A 20,729-nucleotide genomic window follows, 5' to 3' on the forward strand; every position below is an offset into this window, starting at 1 on the left:
GTTTTCTGTCTCTGCAGTTTCTGGCGACAGGATGAAATCTTCTGGAACAGCCCATCGAGTCCAGAGCCTGCAGCCTGGGATCCTGGGAAAGCACAGAAGCTGGCAGAGGGTGAAATTGTTGCCAAAGTCAGCACTCCCAGATCTCTATGGTGCCTGGTGGAGAGAGAAAGGTAAAATTTCACCTTATCTCTTCTTTCCTAAATTCAGATTGGCTGGGGAAAAGAAACATTTATAAGAATTAGATCTTTGAATGTGACTTGTGAATTTGCTTTTTACAGAACCTATTGGTGGTCGATTCTTCTTCTCACAGGGGCAGCTGGGAGAAACACCTTCCTGTTTGTCCCATTTTTGTGTCCCGAGAACTTGGTTTGGCATCTATCAGGTTGGGGGTCCCCAGAATATGGTCAGACATAAATGCGGGTTGTACTTCATTTGCAGCTAGAGTCCTATGAACTATTGCCAACTCTCAAGACAATTGTCTTCCTTTCTTTTGGTTATCTTTGGATCTTGGGAGGGTAGTATCCTTTGAACCCTCTTTGGGGATGCCTCTTGTGTCCATGGGGTTGTTTAATAGTGCCAGAAATATTTACTGTTTGTCCTGGCAGAAACCTGACAAAATATTCAAAAGAATGGTTTGTTTTGTTTTGTTTTGCTTTGCTTTGTTTTGTTGTTCCTCTATGGTCAGAAGTTGGCCAAACTGGAAGCTGATATTCAGAGCCCAATAGGGATTTTCTTTAGTCCTCCTTCTCTAAGATAGAATGAAACTATGTACCAGGGCAGGGGGGCGGTGAGTATGGAGGTGAGGGAGTGTGACAAAATAAAATTCTGGAGCCTTGGTGGAAGGATTTACCAAAATAGTGCGGAGATACCCAGGTCTAAATTTAGAACATAGGCATGTTTTCATTTCCATCTTCTGCCTGCTACAAAGAAGCAAACTGAGGATAATGTAGCTAGATGGGTGGGTCTTACTTTTACAATAGGTTGGATCTTACCTCTGTCATTTTGTTGCATGCCTCCTATCTTAGCCCCCCCTTTTTAAAAAAAAATTGTTATTAGTTTCTCTAACCTCTGAGCCCATTATCCACCTACCAGTTCACCACAAGCAAGCATACACACATTGTCAATTCCACTCTTCCAGGTAGGAGACCCCAAGGTGCAACTAGAAATGTAAGAGGTTTATTGAATGAAAGACAAAGGAGAGAAATGAAGCCGGGAAAAGTATCGTCCTACAGATCTGACACCTAGAAATAGAGCCTCAGGCTACAATGCAGGTCTGAAACTTCTCCGCCAGCCCATGGAGCATCACAGGGCCAAGAGAATTGGGCAGAAATGACCCAAATATTGCCCCCTGCTGTGCTTAGCCATTGGCTGAGCTTCCCGTGAATGCTAGGATAGATCCCAAAGGCACGTACATAGGCATGTGACACTTCCCCAATTTTGTTGGACAAAATTTATTTACTCTACATTTGAGAAGTACCCAATTTGGCTTTTGTATCAGTGTGTGTGTGTGTGTGTGTGTGTGTGTCAATATATATAGAGAGAGAAAGAGACACACACACATTCATGCACACACATACATATATACATAAAATTCATTCAATAAGAATTCACTGAATTCCTATTCTCATCTTTATGTGTTTTTAAAAACACTAAAAAAAAGTTAATGTTTATTTTTATTTTATTTTTGAGATAGAGCGAGAGCATGCACGCACAAGTGGAGGTAGGGCAGAGAGAGAGAGAGGGACACATAGAATCTGAAGCAGGCTCTAGGTGCTGAGCTGTCACCACAGAGCCCCACACAGAGCTCGAAACCATGAACTGTGAGATCATGACCTCAGCGGAAGTTGGATGCTTAACCAACTGAGCCACCCATTGCCCCATCTATGTGTTTTTTCCACCGGTTTCATTTACTTCTAATATCTCTAGAGTAAATCTAAGTAATTTTATCCAAAGTGTTCACAAATAGTTCATATTTTCTTTATTTTCACATCTGAGAAAATCTTTGTGTTGCTTTTGCTCATGAATGACAACATGGCATATTATTGGAATCTTTGAATCTTGCCTTTTATCACTCTAAACTCCGTAGGAATTCCATAATTATCTCTTAAGTGAAGTATTACTAAGGAGAAAGAGCTTACTTTGGTTCCTTTGTACGTAACCTAAGTTTTCTGCTTGAATATGTAGAGAATTTTTTTTTTAAATCCTTGAAATGCAAACATTTCATCAGTGTATATTTATGTGTAAACCCTGCTCTTTTTAATGTGTTTTTTGGATTAATCTTATTTGGAAATGTAAGAGTCATTATGTATAGATTTGGATCTCCTTTTTAAAGCAGGAAATAGTTCTTTTACATCTCCAATAATCCAATAATCACTTCTATACTCATTTTGCCCATATGCAAAAGTGCTGGTGTTATTACATTTTTATCTGAAAATATACTGGACATAATATTTGTATGCTTCTCAATGTCAGTTTGAAAGTCCTAAGAGCTATTTTGCTAGCCATACTACTAAGGCCCACTTTTACAACATCGTCTTGAAATTTGTCACCCCATTCCTTTACTTCTATTTCTTACCCAGTCTCAAGTACTCCTCTGGGAAGCAGAAAGAGGTCTCTTAATCGTACGTATTTTATTAAGTGTCTAATAGACTATAGGAGAAAGCCAGTTCTCTGTTTTCCCAACATTTCAGCCAAGTACCAGAATTTGGGGCCAAATTACAGCAAATCCTTTTCTAATAGAAAAAAAATAAAGGAAGAAAGAAAGAAAGAAAGAAAGAAAGAAAGAAAGAAAGAAAGAAAGAAACCTCAGGAGTTCTATAATGTCCCAAACAAAGCAAACAAACCTTGGGTGTTTAGAGTCTTATCCAAAAGTCTTTGTCACTATATACCAAGCGCAATTTATTGCAGACAAGATGAAGGGGTAAGTCAATGTGGCTGTCATTTGAACTTTGCAATTCTAGGGAGCTCCCGTTTCCTACCTGAGATTTAGACCACTAAACTATCTCCCCTAGTGGATTTATTTGCTTCTTTTATTTCACGGGTTAAAAAATGAGTCACTATAAACCCAACACTGCAAGAATCATTGTTTTTAAAAGAGCATTAAAACTGCATTGATTGATTTGGTGAGATGTTGGAAACTGTTTTGTTCTCTGAAAATTTTGAAGGACTTCATTCAATTCTGGACAATCAATGGAGGACATTACAAACGCAATATCATCCTCTACTTGTCACCCTGAGAATCCTCACCCCTGCTCCTCATTCCTTCCTTAATGGCCCCCTCCGTATGCCCCTAAAAGACACCTTAAAAGACTGAACAACCAAGGCTCTACTTACAGCATATCTAATCAGAACAGAACACAATAAAACCAGTACTTGGTGCATGGAGAATAGCACTAATTCATTTATCTACGTATTCATCAATTATTCATTGAGTGCCTAGTATATTTATTCACTGCTCCACATGCTCACGATACAAAGATGAACAAGACCTAGGCCCTTGAGGACAATCTAAATACTCTATGATCATAATTATGATAAAGAGGGGGAAGAAGGAAGCAGGAGAAGAAAGGAGGTAGTGTTATTCCCATTTTACAGTGTTATCCCCATTGACAAAACCGAGGCATAGGGAGGTAAAGGAGCATACCCAAGCACACAACGTTTACAATTAGCAGGGCCAAAATTCTAATGCTTGAGTTAGGCTTCAGAGCACACAATCATAACCTCCATGCTCTACTGTCTCGATAGGAGATTGAACAAACACATCAAAGGAACTCAGCGTAACCACATTTACCCCTTGGTTCAGCAGGAGTCACCATCACAGCTATGATCCTGATGCTCTGTCCTATAGACTTGAGTTTCCTTTTTTAAGTTTCTCTTTTACTTTTGAGAATCTCTGGAGAAGGGGAGGGTTGACAAGTACTCGTAAACAACTGTTCTTGTCCCTCAGATTCTGTCATTTCCATCTGTTAACCTCATAGCCGAATGGTGGAGAATGCAGAGCCAGGCACCCTCCGTGTGTACTTGAGTGAAGAAAATGACCTTATGGTATTAGCTTTAGGAAATTCATTCCTTCAACACACATGAAACAAAATTCTAAGAAAGGAAAGGCATGCTATGAGTGTGAATAAAGTGCCACTCTGGCTCCCGAGGAAAACATAGTTTGGGTAGAAATAGGCATCTTAATACCACTCATGTAGTACAAGCTCAGTGCATTAAGTATGTGACCAGATATTCTAGGCATATCTGCCGTTGTGGTGTAAATACTAATAATGCCAATATACCCATTTGGATAGTACATTATGTAGTCGTCCTAGCATTAAGAGAGCCACTGTCAAGATATCATGGGAAGTCAATGAGAGAGCAACCAATTTTCCATAGGAGAAGGGTCTAGTGCTCTAAATGAGTTTGTTTTATGGTTGTAAGAAATCACTGTCTTGCATTTAACCTGCTAGCCAAATCATCCTGTGTTCATGCACTGGCAGGCAAAGAAATATCTAAAAAAGAAGATATCAGAAAACTTGCCTAATGCATGAATTGGGCCCTTCTCAATAAATTGAACAATTCCAAAAAGACATTTTTGAATGCCCACTGCATTCTAGGCATTACTCTAATGGTGCATGGATGGGGCAGTCATTGCCTCTCGAACTAAACACTTGCATGCAGGGATCAAAACACACAAAAGTATGACATACTAAACACAAAGATGAAGTGTGTGTAGAGAGAGGGAGAAGGGAGAAGACATATTTGATCCAAGCTGGGCATTCACAGAAGTGGAGGAACCAATTGAACTAATCTTGAAGGATCAAAAAGAATGAAGGCAAATAAATAATACATTAATTTTTAAAAATAATTTAATTAATTAAGTTTAAAAAGTGAAAAGGTCAAAAGTTGGAATTGAACTTAAGGCAGAGTGAACAGTCCCCCAGCCACCATCAGGCACAAATTTTGCTCCCCTCTGGAGGGAAGTGTGTCCACTGCAAACAACAGGATTATATCCACAACAGCTGAGATGGAACTGGATGATAGATCTGGCTAGATGCTAAATGTTTAAGCTTAAACTGAGCGAGGCCCTAGGCGTACCCAGATGACTACCATGTGAAGTCAGCTCTCAAGGAAACCATGTTATAGCGGGAGTCACTCACCGATTACATAGAATTTATTTGTTGACTTAAACTATCTTCCCCTAACTTGGGAGAATGCCTCTCTTTCCTTTCATACTCTCACTTTGGTGGGTTTAAGTAGTATGTTAAAATATGACTGATTCCTTGCTTCCTGTGGTCTATCTGACAACCAACAGAAAGTGTGATCCCATTGTGCAGTTGGACATTGTAAATCCATCTAAGAAATACCTTTGCACATCTGTTTCAACATCTTTTTTTTATATAAATAAAAAAACATTTATTTTTTTTTAAAATTTTTTTTTTTTTTTAACGTTTATTTATTTTTGAGACAGAGAGAGACAGAGCATGAACAGGGGAGGGGCAGAGAGAGAGGGAGACACAGAATCCGAAACAGGCTCCAGGCTCTGAGCCGTCAGCACAGAGCCCGACGCGGGGCTCGAACTCACGGACGGTGAGATCATGACCTGAGCCGAAGTCAGACGCTTAACCGACCAAGCCACCCAGGCGCCCCAAAAAAACATTTATTTTTATAAGAGCATGTGCACATGCGGGGGCGGGGCAGAAAAAGGGAGAGAGGGAATCCCAAGCAGGCTCCCAGTTGTCAGCTTAGAGCCAGATAGGGAGCTCAGTCTCATGAACCATGAGATCATGACCTGAACTGAAGTCAGAAGTCGGACCCTTAACTGACTGAGCCACCCAGGTGCCCCAGTTTCAACATCTTTTAAGGACATGTTGCTGATGTTTTACTGAATTTTTGATTTACCCTACCCACCTCATCTATCAACATTAAGTATCATTAATTGCATAAGGGGCTTAGTCTCTGAATGATTCATTCTTAATAAGGCTATATTGATCACAGCCTTACTTCAAGATGCTCACAGACATCCTAGTGGGCAGGGAGGGGAGCAGCCCCCCCCCCCCCCCCCCGTTCATTTTCTGGCTCATAGTTTCATGTCATTGCAATGTCTTTCCAACTCTTTTACATCAAGTTGAATATTCTTTTGGAGGCATGCCATTGGAGTTGGGAAATGAGCCTAGCATGATGAGACAGTAGAGAAATTGAGTCTTTGTTGACCTCTGCTCCTGTTAGAAAAATATCGGCTTCCTAACACTGGGGTTCTACATAACATTTCACTTTTTAAAATTCTGCTGACCAAAAAACACAAATTCAAAACCATGGACCTAGCCACGTGTTCGTCCATGTCAACCTACCTGCTTCCTGCAATAGAGCTACCCTTTCACTCCATTCTTCCTGGTGGTGACATCACTTTGGGGTGCTATTTTAAGTATGTTAAATTCTATTTACGTTGGTGTGTCTGGGTCTAACTTTATCTCTGCTGGACTTGACTTTTTTCACTCTAATACATTTTCTGTCTGGTTCTTTATGTTTAATGGCTGCAGAGAAATACTCAACTGCATAGAAACAAAAGAACTAATTTAAGAAAGAAAATGTTAAGGTAAACTGGGGTGGCAGCCTGAGCTCCATTATACCCAAGGCTTCTTAAAGTCTTGGTCTAATCTTATACTATTTTTAAATACTCAGTGGTCCATTATACTGGCAAGTATTTAATGCTGGGTAGTTTGTTAAATATTTTGTTATTTTCTTTAAAAAATTTAAGGCCTGAGGGACGCCTGAGTGGCTCAGTCGGTTGAGCATCCAACTTCGGCTCAGGTCATGATCTCAGGGTTCATGAGTTCAAGCCTTGTGTCGGGCTCTGGGCTAACAGCTCAGAGCCTGGAGCCCGCTTCAGATTCTGTGTCTCCCTCTGTCTACCCCTCTGCTGCTTGCACTCTGTTTCTCGCGTTGTCTCAAAAATAAATACACATTAAAAAAAAATTTTTTTAAATAAGGCCTGAGGCGCCTGAGTGGCTCAGTCAGTTAAGCTAAGCGTCCACCTTCAGCTCAGGTCATGATCTCGCCTTTCCTGAGTTCGAGCTCTGCGTCAGGTTCTGTGCTGACAGCTCAGAGCCTGGAGCCTGCCTCGGATTCTGTGTCTCCCTCTCTCTGTGCCCCTCCCCCACTTGAGTGCGCGCACGCGCTCTCTCTCTCTCTCTCTCAAAAATAAACATTAAAATATTTAAAAATAAACCTTGAATGGGGTGCCTGGGTGGTTCAGTCAGTTAAGCATCTGACTTCAACTAAGGTCATGATCTCACAGTTCATGAATTCGAGCCCCACATTGGACTCCAGAGCTGTCCCCTCTGTCTCCCTCTCTCTCTTCCCCTCCTCCCCCACTCTCTCTCAAAAATAAATAAATAAAACAATTAAAAAAAAAAAAATCCCTGAGCTAGGAATGTAGGATTTCTCTTATTCAACCATAACCATGGAAAGTCTTGCCGGCTAAATGACAAGGTGGGACACACACTGGATAAGAACCATGTCCTGTAGTGGCCTCAATACTCTAAAAGGGAACAAGTGGCCCCTTGACACAGACCTGGCAAGTCAATTGCTCTAGAAGGATAGTAAGTAGCAAAAATACATTATGATCTTTGATCTCCTAAAAAATTCACCTGATCACTGAAATTTGGTATAAAGAAAACATTCCCAAGAAAATGATCCATTCCCAGACTTCCAAGGCTCTCTGTGATTTTACTTAAGAGTGAGAAATAATGGAGGGGAGGTTTGAAGAGACTGCACTTGGGAGGCTACCAGGAAGGAACGGAAGTAAGAGACCCGAATCAGGCCCTTAAAGCCCTGCTGACTCTTCCTGGTGTGGGAAACAAAGGCAGAAGGAAAAAAAAATTAAATTTCCTTACAACTTACAGCCCATTGACAGACAAGTCCTTGAGACAGGCAGAGCAACATTGCTCTAGGAGCTCAGCTGCCTCCATGATGACACTTTGCTGAGGGCAAAAGGCAGTCTTAGCCCAAACCCCCAGGATCCTTCCTGTAAGTCTACTTTAACATACAAAAATGCCTTTGGAAACTTCCTTTATCTCTACCTCCCCCACGATATATGTTGGCAGTCATCCTCCAGGCTCCACCGATATACATCTGAAGGGTCTCAGGACTGAGTTTTTACTTAACAGTAATAAATTATCTTTTCCTAACAACAGCTAGCCCCCTCAAGGTCCTGGAAACCTTGCTTCAAAATTCCTTAGAGACTTATGCTGTCCCTAACCCCCTCCCAACCTGAAAGTACATAATCAGTCACCCCTCACAACCCCAGTGCCGCTCTTTCTGCCCACAGGTCCTGTCCCCATGCTTTAATAAAACGGCCTTTTGGCATCAAAGAGGTCTCAAGAATTCTTTCTTGGCCATTGGCTCTGAATCCCAGCATTTTCTACATCATTCCCACAGTCGCTGTCCTGCCTGATCCAACACACTTCATGGGCCCCAGGGGAAATGGGAATCCCTCTCCTGGCCCTGTTGCTTCTTCAATCACAACCTGCCACAGAATTTAGAGATGATCAAGTCCACCAACTGCAGCATTTTTGAAACTTCTGTGCTCAATTTTGTCTGATACACCATTAAGAACACCCTTTTTTTCCCTACAGTATTAAAGAAAAAAACTCAATGATAAAAAAAAATCAAGCCAATCTCCAAAGACTATGATTTTAGGAAGGATTAAAGGTGAGATGCCTCAGGATGAAAAGGTGTGACTACTATTGACTTCCCACCCAACCTCTTGGTGAAACAGATCTACTTCCAAATCTAACGGGCTAAAAAACAGAAAACAAAACAAACAAACAAACAAACAAAAAACAGAAACAAAAAAACCCAGGATCTTTTATGGTTCCGAGTATCAACAGCACCAGAAACTATTCAAATGAAATAAAGACAGTGCTGAGAATAAAGCTGAGTTCTCTGCCAGAGTTATAAAATGCATGGAAAGACCCTCACTGGGATATTCGAGCAGGAGCAGAGAAATAACAACAGACACCGACGTTTGTTTCTTTGCGGAAAACGGGACGCGAGCGATCCAGAGATATGAGACCCAACGATATTTTATTTTCAGAACAAGACAGAACCCAACGGCGGCTCCCTAAGGAGCGCCCTAATTGCCAGCACTGGGTCTGCTTGAGGAGCCCCGGCATTTCCTGTTCCGCGCAGAGTGCAGCCCGCACAACAATCAAGCTGTGGCTGGGAGCTGAGCGCAGTAGTTAATTAAGGCTGCATCTTTTATTCTCCAGGACCATTCAGCACAGCGTGAATGCGCCCCAGGGCCAGTCGGTGGTGGGAACGTCTCCCCGGGCAGCGGGAGAATCCAGTCTCATCGGCATGACAATAGCCCCCAGGATGCACTTGGACTGATGTCACGGCCAGGGTTCGGGGAGGGGGGTTGAAGGCCTTGTAGCAGAAGCCTGGAGCGTTTGCAGCTGACTGGGGCTATTTCAGTGCCCGAAATTCCTTCCCTCTTTCTTTCTTCCTTTTATAAGAGATGTTTGCTAATTGGCAGAGCTCAGAAAACAATATACCGTTAAGAATCCCCTTCCTTCCTCCCACCTCCCCCACTCCCTTCGTTCTCGCCTCGCTGGAAATCTCCACTTTTGTTCTGTGGTTTGTGTGAAGCCTTAGTTTTTCTTTCTCTTGAACGCGGAACTTATAAACAATGATTTACTAAGAGACCCTGCAACCAATTCTCCTGTGTCAGGGTTTCCCTAACGCACTCTCCGCCTTGGAGAATCTTGGCCGTGGTCCTGCTGCAACTCATACGTTTGCCCTATACATGATGCGTTGATACAAAACATTTTGGAAAAGTGAGTCATGGAAAGTTAGCCTGATTTTGTATTTTTTTTCTTTTCTTTTCTTTTTAAATCACGGGAACCTATTTAAAGCTGGAGCATTTGACTCATTGAAGTTGACAGGGTAATGGGCAAAACGGAGACACACACAGTCTGGCCACGGATGTCGTTTGGCTTTGCCACCAACTCAGAAGTGGCCTAGGCAAGGCACTGTCCTCTCCTGACTGTGTCTCAATACGCTCATCTAGGGGAGAGGAACTCAATGTTGTCTAAGGTCCCTCTTGAGCGAGGCACTTAATGACAGTTGTCATATCTTCTTCACTGACAAAGGACATAAGCTCTCATGTGCCAGGATATTTGCAATGTGTTAATTCTCTAGGAGAACAAGATGGCCATATTCTACCTGGAGCTTTTAAATCAATGCTCTCGATCATTCTGCACCATATTTCCAAGTGAAGTGGACCGCAAAAGAAAGCATGCACTGAATCTGACTCACGTGAGAGTCTGGCAGCTGATAAACAGAAATGAGAGCACCATCGCTTCAGGAGAATGTTCTTTACTTTCCAGAGCATACAGCCTCCATTTTCTATTCTGTCTCATTGTTTCCCTTATCCAGCGTTTGTAGGGCCACCGGAGAAATCTGATAGTGCCTTTTAAGCATTTCCCAAAGTCAAATAATTTTTTCTTTAAAAAAAATTTTTTTTAACGTTTTATTTATTTTTGAGAGAGACAGAGTGCAAGCGGGGGAGGGGCAGAGAGAGAGGGAGACACAGAATCCGAAGCAGGTGCCAGGCTCCGAGCTTGCAGCACAGAGCCCGACAAGGGGCTCGAACCCACGAACCGCGAGATCATGACCTGGGCCGAAGTCGGACACTTAACCGACAGGGCCACCCAGGTGCCCCTCAAATAATTTTTTCAAAGTGGTCTCGCGGTCTGGATTTATTACCGGACTCAACAACCTATTGCTCCCACTTCCTCCTGCCCATGCGCTTGTCAAATTATGTGAGTTGATGAGCATTTGAAATATGGCGACATTCCCCACCCCCCCCCCACCCATCCCCCGGAAAGATTTCATTTCTGTTGAGACCGTAGTCATCAAGGGGTCTGGAGGACTGGAGGACTGGTGGGTGGTTCTTCAAAGAGTCTGTCATCTGCCTTCAAATATGTCTGGGTGTGCGTGTTACTGGCGAGGGAGTGTGGCCAGGACTTTGTTCGACTAACAAAGATGATAACAATCATTGTCTTAAGGTAAACCATCTGGAGATTGATATTTGAGGGAGTGGGATTGATAGTGATGGTAGAGAGACCCCAGGTCTATCTGAATGATTATCTCTTTGGGCTATTAAAGTAAATACTGTGACATTCCTCGAGATAATCCTATACAATTCCTGCAAGTATTCTGCAGAACTGATGTCAGTTCTTCATCTTATTACTTTCTAAGATTTAACAAAAGGAAAACAATAATAAACCCCAGAACCTATAACATTTACAGCCCCTTAAATAAAATGTAATACCCAGGTTGGGAGAAAAAGAAAAAAAAAGCCCGGGCACTGTCACTAAACAATTTCAGTTACGGGGTTATTTCAGGTGAGCCAGGAGTTTGACTTTACTATTCCCATCTTCTCCCAAAGCAGCAAAATTCCAGAGGATCCCCATGCGCCCTCAGCCAAGATCCTGGTCTAAAAGTATCCAGTTGAAAGCCCCTTTGAACTTGGTAGGGGTCCATTTTATTATCATTATTATAAAACTTTAGAGAAGAATGTGGCTTGCTTGATATTTTTCTCAGGCCCACATCTGAAGTTGAGTAAAGGGATACAAGACCAGTATCTTTCTAAAGGTGCCAGATTTATCATCAGAATTTGTCTTGGCAAGGAAACACACACACACACACGCGCACGCACACACGCACACACACACGCACACACATACAAGCACACATACACTTACACACGCATACATCCAGACAGCCATAGTTGTCTTCTCAAAAGGGAAAGAGCCTGTCCCTGTAGTTTAGACTTTTTGCAGCTGGGAGCATACATAATATGGTAAAATGAAGACTGCATATCCCCTCCCCCCCCTCACCCTCTCAAGCAGCCAAAGAAATCTTTGTCCAGCCCAGGTGTTGGCTGTGTCCTCTACACTGCCATCCTGTCTTGAATTATTCAGGCTCATTTATTATGTATCCCACACAGACACAATTAAATCATTAACTTTCCCCTAGAGAGAGCAGCAGAGCCCCCAGGGACTGGGGGACAGTGGTGCTCCTCTGGGCACAGAGCCACCTGGTGGAGCTGATGGGCAGGAGAACGGCTTGCAGAGAGGCTCGGTGCTGGGGGCCTCTCTGCTCTGCAAGTCACAACCCTGCTGCCCTGCCGCATTATTTGACTACAAAAGCAGCTCCCACGGAGGTTTCCAGGGAGGGGAGCTAAGGAAGTACTGAGCGATTCGAATTTAGTTTAGGGGCCTGCATAAGTTCCCTGAGGTGCTTCAAAACCAGAGATGGGCATTTTATTTTTATGATGAGCATGCGTTTGGTTCCATTAGATAGGAAGCTGTGAATGAACTCCAGATCTCCCACCAAAGAGACCTGGGCAGGGAGGGGGTCAGCAGAGTCTCAGCCCTATGTCTTCTGGAGACCAGCAGTGAGATCATCGCTTTTTAACTCAAAAAAAAAAAAAAAATTGTGTTTATATACTACTATTACCTCTCAGAATCTCAGACAGTCACCAAGTGGCTTATACAGAAAGAACTATCGCCAAGGTGGTTCAGAGCATCTCTAGGAAAGGAAATGATGAAATTGCAGCCAAGTTAGGGGTGTGTTGGGGGGTAAGAGGGTGAGAGAGGGAGGCTTCCACTTGTGCACACCCTTGTCCTGGTTCCTTACAACTAGGAGCCTAGAACTTCATGTTGAAGAGTTTGACCAGCTCTGCATACCAACCAAATCAGTTATTTGACACTGTCCACCCCTGCTGGGAACTGACCAAAGGCAATTTGGTCACAGTGCATAGATTCTTTGTGATAGATAACGGTAGGCACCAAGAAGTTCAAGGTGGAAGAGGCTTATTTTCCCCATAAACTCACTAACCAGTTATAATCAAACCAGCTATCAAAGCAAATCTGTCCCCCCACATACACATACAGATATTAAAGTACACAATTGTTAGCAAGCAGCACAAAAAACTCAGAGGATCCATTCTTTGAGTTCAGGGACACCTCAGTGCTCTATCCTTTAGGACAGTCTGGATCCACCTTCTAAGAAAAGGTCTACTCAAGTGGACAATGGTTCACTGTTAGAACTCAGTTATCCTTAAGGTTAGTCCCATGACCTTATGTCCTCTTAAACTAGTCTTTCTCAACTGAGGTGGTTTTACCCCCCACCCCCAGGGGCCTTTGTCAATGTCTAGAAACATTTTAAGGTTGACAAAACAGAAGGGGAGGAAGGAGGGTCTCTATTGGCATCTAGTGAGAAGAAACCAAGAATGTCACTAGACATCTTACAACGCACAGGACAGCTGTCACAACCAAGAATCACATGGCCCAAAATATGAGTAGTGCTGAGGTTGGGAACCCTTGCTCAAAGCCAATGGCTAGACATAAGACCTTTTAGCTATGAATCTTTGGTTGTTGACCCCAATGTTAAATCTGCTGCCTTTGTTGGACTTTTATGCCCTCTAACCACAAAGGCACAGAGGTCTTTAAAATATTTAAGCCAAGTCACATCCCTCAAATGCTGTAAATCAATGTCCCTTATGCTGGTTAATAAGCTACCAATTTACACACAGACTGATAATTAGCTGAAGTCTGGCATTAAGCAGAGGTTTTGTGACAAACATGCTTATAATATCCACATCTGGAGTTTGTTTTTCTGATGTATTTCCAGCAACCACACCTGAAGTGTGGATCTCTGATTAAAATGATGGTGGTATGGGGGCGCCTGGGTGGCTCAGTTGGTTGAGCATCCAACTCTTGATTTCAGCTCAGGTCATGATCCCAGGGTTGTAGGATCAAGCCCTGCATCAGACTCCACGCTGAGCATGGAGCCTGCTTAAGATTCTCCCTCTCTCTCCCCCTCTGCTCCTCCCCTGCCTGCTTGTGCACTCACTCTCTCTCACATAAAAAAAATGATCATGGTACGTAGGATGTAAGTTTAGCTGACACATACATACACAATATCAAAACCTCTGCTGAAATATTTCAGAGTATGTTACAGATCTCTCATCGTTGTGTCTCAGTGTGTGCTGAATGACCAGATAATGGGTGAGGATTCAAGCTCAGAGAATTTTTTAAGTGTCTTGTTTATAGCCGCAGTGCTACTTAGAGGCTAAGCAGAGACAGGCCAGGCTACCCTAAGGAGGGTCTGAAAGGCATCTCCTTGGATGCAGATAAGACCCAACAAATCCCTAAAAGTAATTTCTTGTTGGAATATAAATTTGCATTCACTTTTTTTTAAAGAGTTTTTTAAATGTTTATTTTTTGAGAGAGAGAGCCAGAGTACAAGAGGGGAAGGGGGAGAGAGAGACAGACAGACAGACAGAATCTGAGGCAGGCTTCAGGCTCTGAGGTGTCAGCACAGAGCTCAATGCGGGGCTTGAACCCACAAACTGCAAGATCATGAACTGAGCCACGCAGGCACCCCTGTATTCACTTTTTCTTTGTATTTAATGGTCTTCAAGTCCTTTCCCTGAAAATTATGAGCACCTATCAATAGTTGGTTTCACATACACAAATGAAATCTCCAGCTAAAACAAAAGACTCATTTGTTTTTAATGTTTTTCAATGTTTATTTTTGAGAGAGAAAGAGAGAGAGAGAGAGAGAGCATGAATGGGGGAAGGGGGGGTCAGAGAGAGAGGGAGACACAGAATCCAAAGCAGGCTCCAGGCTCTGAGCTGTCAGCACAGAGCCTGACGCAGGGGCTTGAACCCACAAACCATGAGATCATGACCTGAGCCAAAATCAGATGCTTAACCAACTGAGCCACCCAAGCATCCCAACAAAAGACTCATTTTACATAACAGTTCCAATAGCTTTTACCTTCAAACTTTTACAAAAACTTCTAAGTGATTGTGCATAGAGTTTATGTTCCCTTGCTCTCACTCTTTGGCTTTTAACAGAGATGCCAACAAATGGTGGCATTTTCAGCAAAGAAATAGAGGAAGAATACAAGTGAAAAGCTCTTGTAAATCCACAAGCTTCATTATATCAGCATAGGTATGAAGGAAAGGAAGAGAAAATGTGCTTTAGTTCTACTATTTATTTGGGTGGAAAATGGTGAACCAGAATGATCAAGGGTCATTCTTCCAGATGCCTTTCCAGACGAGTTGCAGCTTCCTGGATCAGGGTGTGGGCTATATGATTCTGAAGATCTTGATGGTACTACCTAGGGTTATGATATCATTTGATCTTATCAAAATGGGATACTTGTGCGGGGGGTGTGGGGGGAAGGATGTTATTTATAATTATGCTGGAACCACAGTAAAACAGGCAAGTTGGGACTTTTGTCACTCTGTCACTCCAATTCTGAATCCACAGTTTTTGCGGTATTACTTAGGTCCTTGACAATATTAGCTCCTTGACAATAAGGGCAGACTCCCACACTGGAGAATTGCAGGGAGCCATATGGGGTAGCAGGACAGGACCTGGGCCATCATTGTACAGGCCACGTGTGTCCCACATGTGCCTCGGACTGGCGTAGATGCATAAGGGTGAGACCAACATCAAGGAGTTGGAGGATGAGTTCACACCTGTGGTTTCCCTCTTCAGCCGTATCCTTACCTGCATTCATTTTTAGTAGTTTGCTTTCATTCTCTGCCTCTGATGACTGACGGTAATTAGCCAAGAAAGGACATGCTGGTTTTGAAGACAGAAAGGAGATAGATCCATTGATAGAAAAACAGTTTTTGCAACTGAGGCTTACAAGAGTCACAATCAATTAGTTGACATTGAACCAGGACCTCATAGCACTTGGGAGGGAGCCGAAACATGGAGCTGTGCTGGAGTCAGGCATGGTGTCATACAGAGAAGATGTAAATTTACTTTGAGTGGCACCACCTTGTAGTGGTCTTAAACCGGCCTCTGCTCCATGGCATTAGATAGGAGAATATTCCCTGAGGTCAAGGGGTTGTACATATTTAGTTTATGAAGACATCCGAGTGCCTAGAACAGTACCTGGTGGAACACAGGTGTACAATAAGAAAGGCTATTAGAGGAGGGCTGCCTGGGTGGCTCAGTCAGTTAAGCATCCAACTTGTGATTTCAGCTCAGGTCATGATCTCATGGTTCATGAGATTGAGTCCCATGTCAGGCTCTGCACCTGACAGAGTTGAGCGTGCTTGGGATTCTCCCTCTCCCTCTCTTTCTGCCCCTCCCCTGTGGGCACAATGTGCTCTTGCTCTCTCTCACTCTTTCTCTCTCTCTCTCAAAATAAAGAAATAAACTTTAAAAAAAAATAGCTGTCAGAAGAACAATTAGACAAGTTACCTCTGCTTCAGTTTCTGCATCTATGTAATGAATTATTCAGAGAAGTAAATGGGTTAGCACATGAAAAGGTCTTAGAATGGTGCCCAAAATATGCACAAAAATGGTAAGCCAACATTATTTATTATCAATGCAGTGTATGAGAGGAAGGAAGTTGGAGAAATTCGTATAACTCTCTAGGTGGTGGTCTGAGCTAAGGATGTAAGAATTTTTTTTCCATCAAAAGTAGTAGGTGGGCTACTTTTGTCAAGGATCCCTGCTTGGGATTCTCTCTCTCTCTCTCTCTCTCTCTCTCTCCCTCCCTCCCTCCCTCCCTCTCCCCCCCTTCCCTCTCCCTCTGCCCCTCTCCCCCACTTACGCTCTCTCTAAAATAAAGAAAAAAAATTAATGTTTTTAAAAACATAGTCAAATCACAAACATGTCCAGATAAATAATTTCACTGGAAAGCAGAAACTAGAACGAAGAATTCTTAAGATTTCAAACACTTGGTAGAGACACGAGAATTTATTTGTGAGAGTTAGATGAATTCAAATCATGAGACTGGGGATTTGGAGGAAGACCGTCTAATTGTCAAAGCTGAAAGGTCGGTGGCTTTCTTTGAGGCCAAGCCTGGGTCCCTGTAGAACCTGCATGATTTAAAGCATTATCTTGACCTCATATTCTTGGCAAAACTTCTTTTCAAAGGAAAAATTTCAGTATATATAGAAACACCCCAAACGAGCTCAGGACACCTGTTAGCTATGAGTGGAGGCACTTAAAATAATGGCACAGATTCTCCCTCTCATCCACATTCTGGTCAGGCAAAATCAAACATTTAGCTTTCACTTTTGCATGACGTATCATCCTACATACACCTCTCAACACATGTCCATTAGCCGTAAATGGTCCCAAATGTGGGCTGTTCTGAAGTGATAACAGCAGAGCTATTAAAACAGTGACAGATCCTAAAAATATCCACTACTCCATCCTTCTATTCCTCCCTCTATTCCTCCCTCCCACCCCATTCCCCACCATCTTGAATAACTTAGCTTCTCTCATTTGCTAGTAGATTAAAACTGATTTATCTTGGCTTATTTACTTTGCTTATCAAACAAAGAGTAAACATACTGGCATCAAAAAAAAAAAACACAAAAAAGCAAACAAATAGCAACTAGGAAAAAGATACATGATCAGAGAGGTGGAAGCATATTTTTATGACTCTTTCTTTCCAATATCATGCTCATGGAGATCAAAACCTAAATTTAAAGCTACTACATGTAAGAAAAAAAAAAGTCCATATCTAGTGACAATCCAGTGTGCTTCTACATGTCAAAAATACCACTCTTCTTTTCATTTCTCCCCCCTAATATTTCAACATTAAAAACTCACTCACAAATGTACAAATCCAGGCAATAGACACGTTTGGCCTGCAGGCCATAGTTCATCAATTGCTGTTCTAGAGGGGGAAAAAATACAAGAAATCATAACTTGCCAATTGGTGACCTGAATAAGGTGGAAAAATATTGTGATTAGATGTCAGCATGGGCCTCTGATTTCTACCTGACATGAAAGAATAAAGGACAGTGGACCTTCATTTGGCACCTTTTGCTTCCTAAAATCATACCAACAAGATCTCAGGTGCTGCTGTGCCTCTTCCCACCTCCATCCCCAAGTGAAGTCCTTGTGCATCAGCCAGTGGACTTGAGATCATCCAGGTGATTAGGGACACTTGCCTCAAGATGGAGAAATCTTGAAAAGTTTGGATGATATCTGATACCATAACAAATAGGGAATATGGAGAATGTAATATGAATGAAGAATTTTTAACTGGCCTGAGACTTTCAGAATTTGCATCTTGACCAAGGAATCGAAGACCTTGGGGGAAGAGCTCATGATTGATAGGCCCTAGGGTAATATGAAATGCATTCAAATTAGGGATATAAACAAGCAGAATATCCTACTCAGGAGGGAGTACAGGGATTTGGGAATAGAGAGTAAGATCTGAAGTAGGTCCCAGCAGAAGATGTTTGAAGTATGTGTGGAGACTAAGTAAAAACTGACCTTGGTATCTTCAGCAGTGATAATAGCCCAGTGATCTGAGGTAACCTCACACAGTTCCACCTTTCTGGAGTGAAATACATGTGACCTAAAATTAGAGGAAGAGTGAGGCAAAGTATGAAGGGTCTTCAATAACAAGAGATCTGGACCAGAGGAGAGACCCAAGAGGGTTTCGAGCAGGAGGAAGGCCTGATCAGATGAGATCCATGTTAAAATGGTTAACTCTGGTCACAGGGTAGAGAATGTCATCAAATAGAATCAGAGACATGACAACTTGCCTGAGGCCACAGAATTAATTAGAAGAAAAGAAACACACACACAAGATTAGAAACAGAAGCTGCTAATAGATTTGTCTGTTCTCCAGCCCTGATCACAAGAGAAAAAGACCTTCAAGTAAAAGAAGACACTGCTGATTCGCTCTCAGTACCACTTTGAAGAATTTCTCTAAATAGGCAAATATATTTGCCAAGAGCCATGTCTTCTTGGATCCTCCTCCTGGCTGATAAAAGCATGTGACTAGGAAGTTACTATGGGGGGGGGGGGGGGGAAGCCAAAGACAGCAGTCTTCCCACAGGTCAGACCTACTTCTGATGCCTTATACATACTAGCAGAAGTTACTATGAAAACTTAGGGGACTTGAGGAAAAGTTTTTTAATGTTAGTCATTGTTTTATTATCGTGTGTTCCCCTCCTAAGTGTGATTCTTTGCCACCTGAACTAAGGATACAGGGTATGAAAGTTAAAGAGGAAGAGCACTGAGTAGGCTCATATCATATCCCTTTACGTATTTTTGTTACATAAGTTCTTTATGTATTTTTTCTCATGGAACCTTTAAAATATTGGTAAAGTTGGAGCGCCTGGGTTGCTCAGTCAGTTAAGCATCCGACTTTGGCTCAGGTCATGATCTCATGGTTTGCAGGTTTGAGCCCCTGCGTCGGGCTCTATGCTGACGGCTCAGAGCCTAGAGCCTGCTTCAGATTCTGTGTGTCCCTCTCTCTCTGCCCCTCCCCCACTCATTCTCTCTCTCTCTCTCTCTCTCTCTCAAAAATAAATAAACAATAAAAAAAACTTTTAAATAAAATATTGGTAAAGTTGATGAGTGAATTCATTCTACTCCATCCCCATCATTTTGCCAGGTCAGATTGGGTTGGCAGATGAGGAGAGGGAGCTGGCGACTGGGTGGAGGGTTCCTCTCCAAGGGATGACAGGAGGCAGGAGCCCCATCAGAGCAGCAGGCATGTCCAGACATCCTTATGGAAACAGAAATCCAAACGTCTGTAGCAAGAGGAGAAAGAATTCAAACCTCGGACATTCATCATGAGCCACCTATCTGCCCCATATAAAAAGAAGAGAAGAAGGACATGTTGCCTGAAGCACAAGTTAGGGAAACTCGCTTATATTTTAGTAGCCCTGTGACGTACCATGTAAGAGAGCGTTCTCACCAACTTTCTGACAAGCCCCCTACTGTTCTACCCCACTAAGATGATGCCTGTAAAGTCTCCAAAAGCTGCCACCAAGTTTTTGATAAGAAGCCAAGAGGAGAATCAAAAAGTGGCATGTATCCTGAGGTCTCCGTCCCCTTAGGAGAGGAAGGTTTATGGAGACTCAGTGTACCTTCCAGCATTTCAGCCTCCCTGGAGTCCTGCTCCTGGAACTTTGTGCATAGATAGACTACCTTAGCTTGAGTAACCAGGAACACCACAGCAGGCGGGTATTTTTATTCCTACTTTATAGAATGCCCAGAATCCCCTGGCTATGAAGAGGCAGGGTTAACATCTCCCACCCAGGTCTGCTTGGATCCAAACTCCATATTGTCTTCAGCGGTCACGTTGGTTCCAGCTCAACCAAAGTAAAAAGTGACAACTAATTGTGTAAGAATCAGACTTGGGAACTACATACGTCCCAGGCAATACAATGAAGACTATCATTTATTTTTTTATTATTTTTTAATGTTTATTTTTGAGAGAGAGAGAGAGAGAGAGAGAGAGAGAGCGAGCGCGGGGGAGGGGCAGAGAGCGAGGGAGACACAGAATCCAAAGCAGGCTCCAGGCTCTGAGCTGTCAGCACAGAGCCTGATGCGGGGCTCGAACCCATGAACTGCGAGATCACGACCTAAACCACCCAGGAACCCCAACTATCATTATTTTGTGTATGTAGTAGGGCCATGAAGGAACACCCCACCAGGAGCCCAAGAGGCTGCAGTAGTATACTGGTCACGTATCCCACTGTTCTGTATCTCCGCTCAGAGAAATGAAAGAGTGCCCAAGGGACGCTCCATCTGGATGGCCACCGAGGCCAGGAGGCCCCACAGGGAGGAGCTGGCATGCAGACAACTTGAACTTTGCTTTCTCTCCTTTGATTCACCTCACAGGCACCCAGTTCCTTCCTGAGACACAATGGAGCCTGAGGGTT

The sequence above is a fragment of the Panthera leo genome, chromosome E1, assembly GCF_018350215.1.
Source record: "Panthera leo isolate Ple1 chromosome E1, P.leo_Ple1_pat1.1, whole genome shotgun sequence".
Taxonomy (NCBI): domain Eukaryota; kingdom Metazoa; phylum Chordata; class Mammalia; order Carnivora; family Felidae; genus Panthera; species Panthera leo.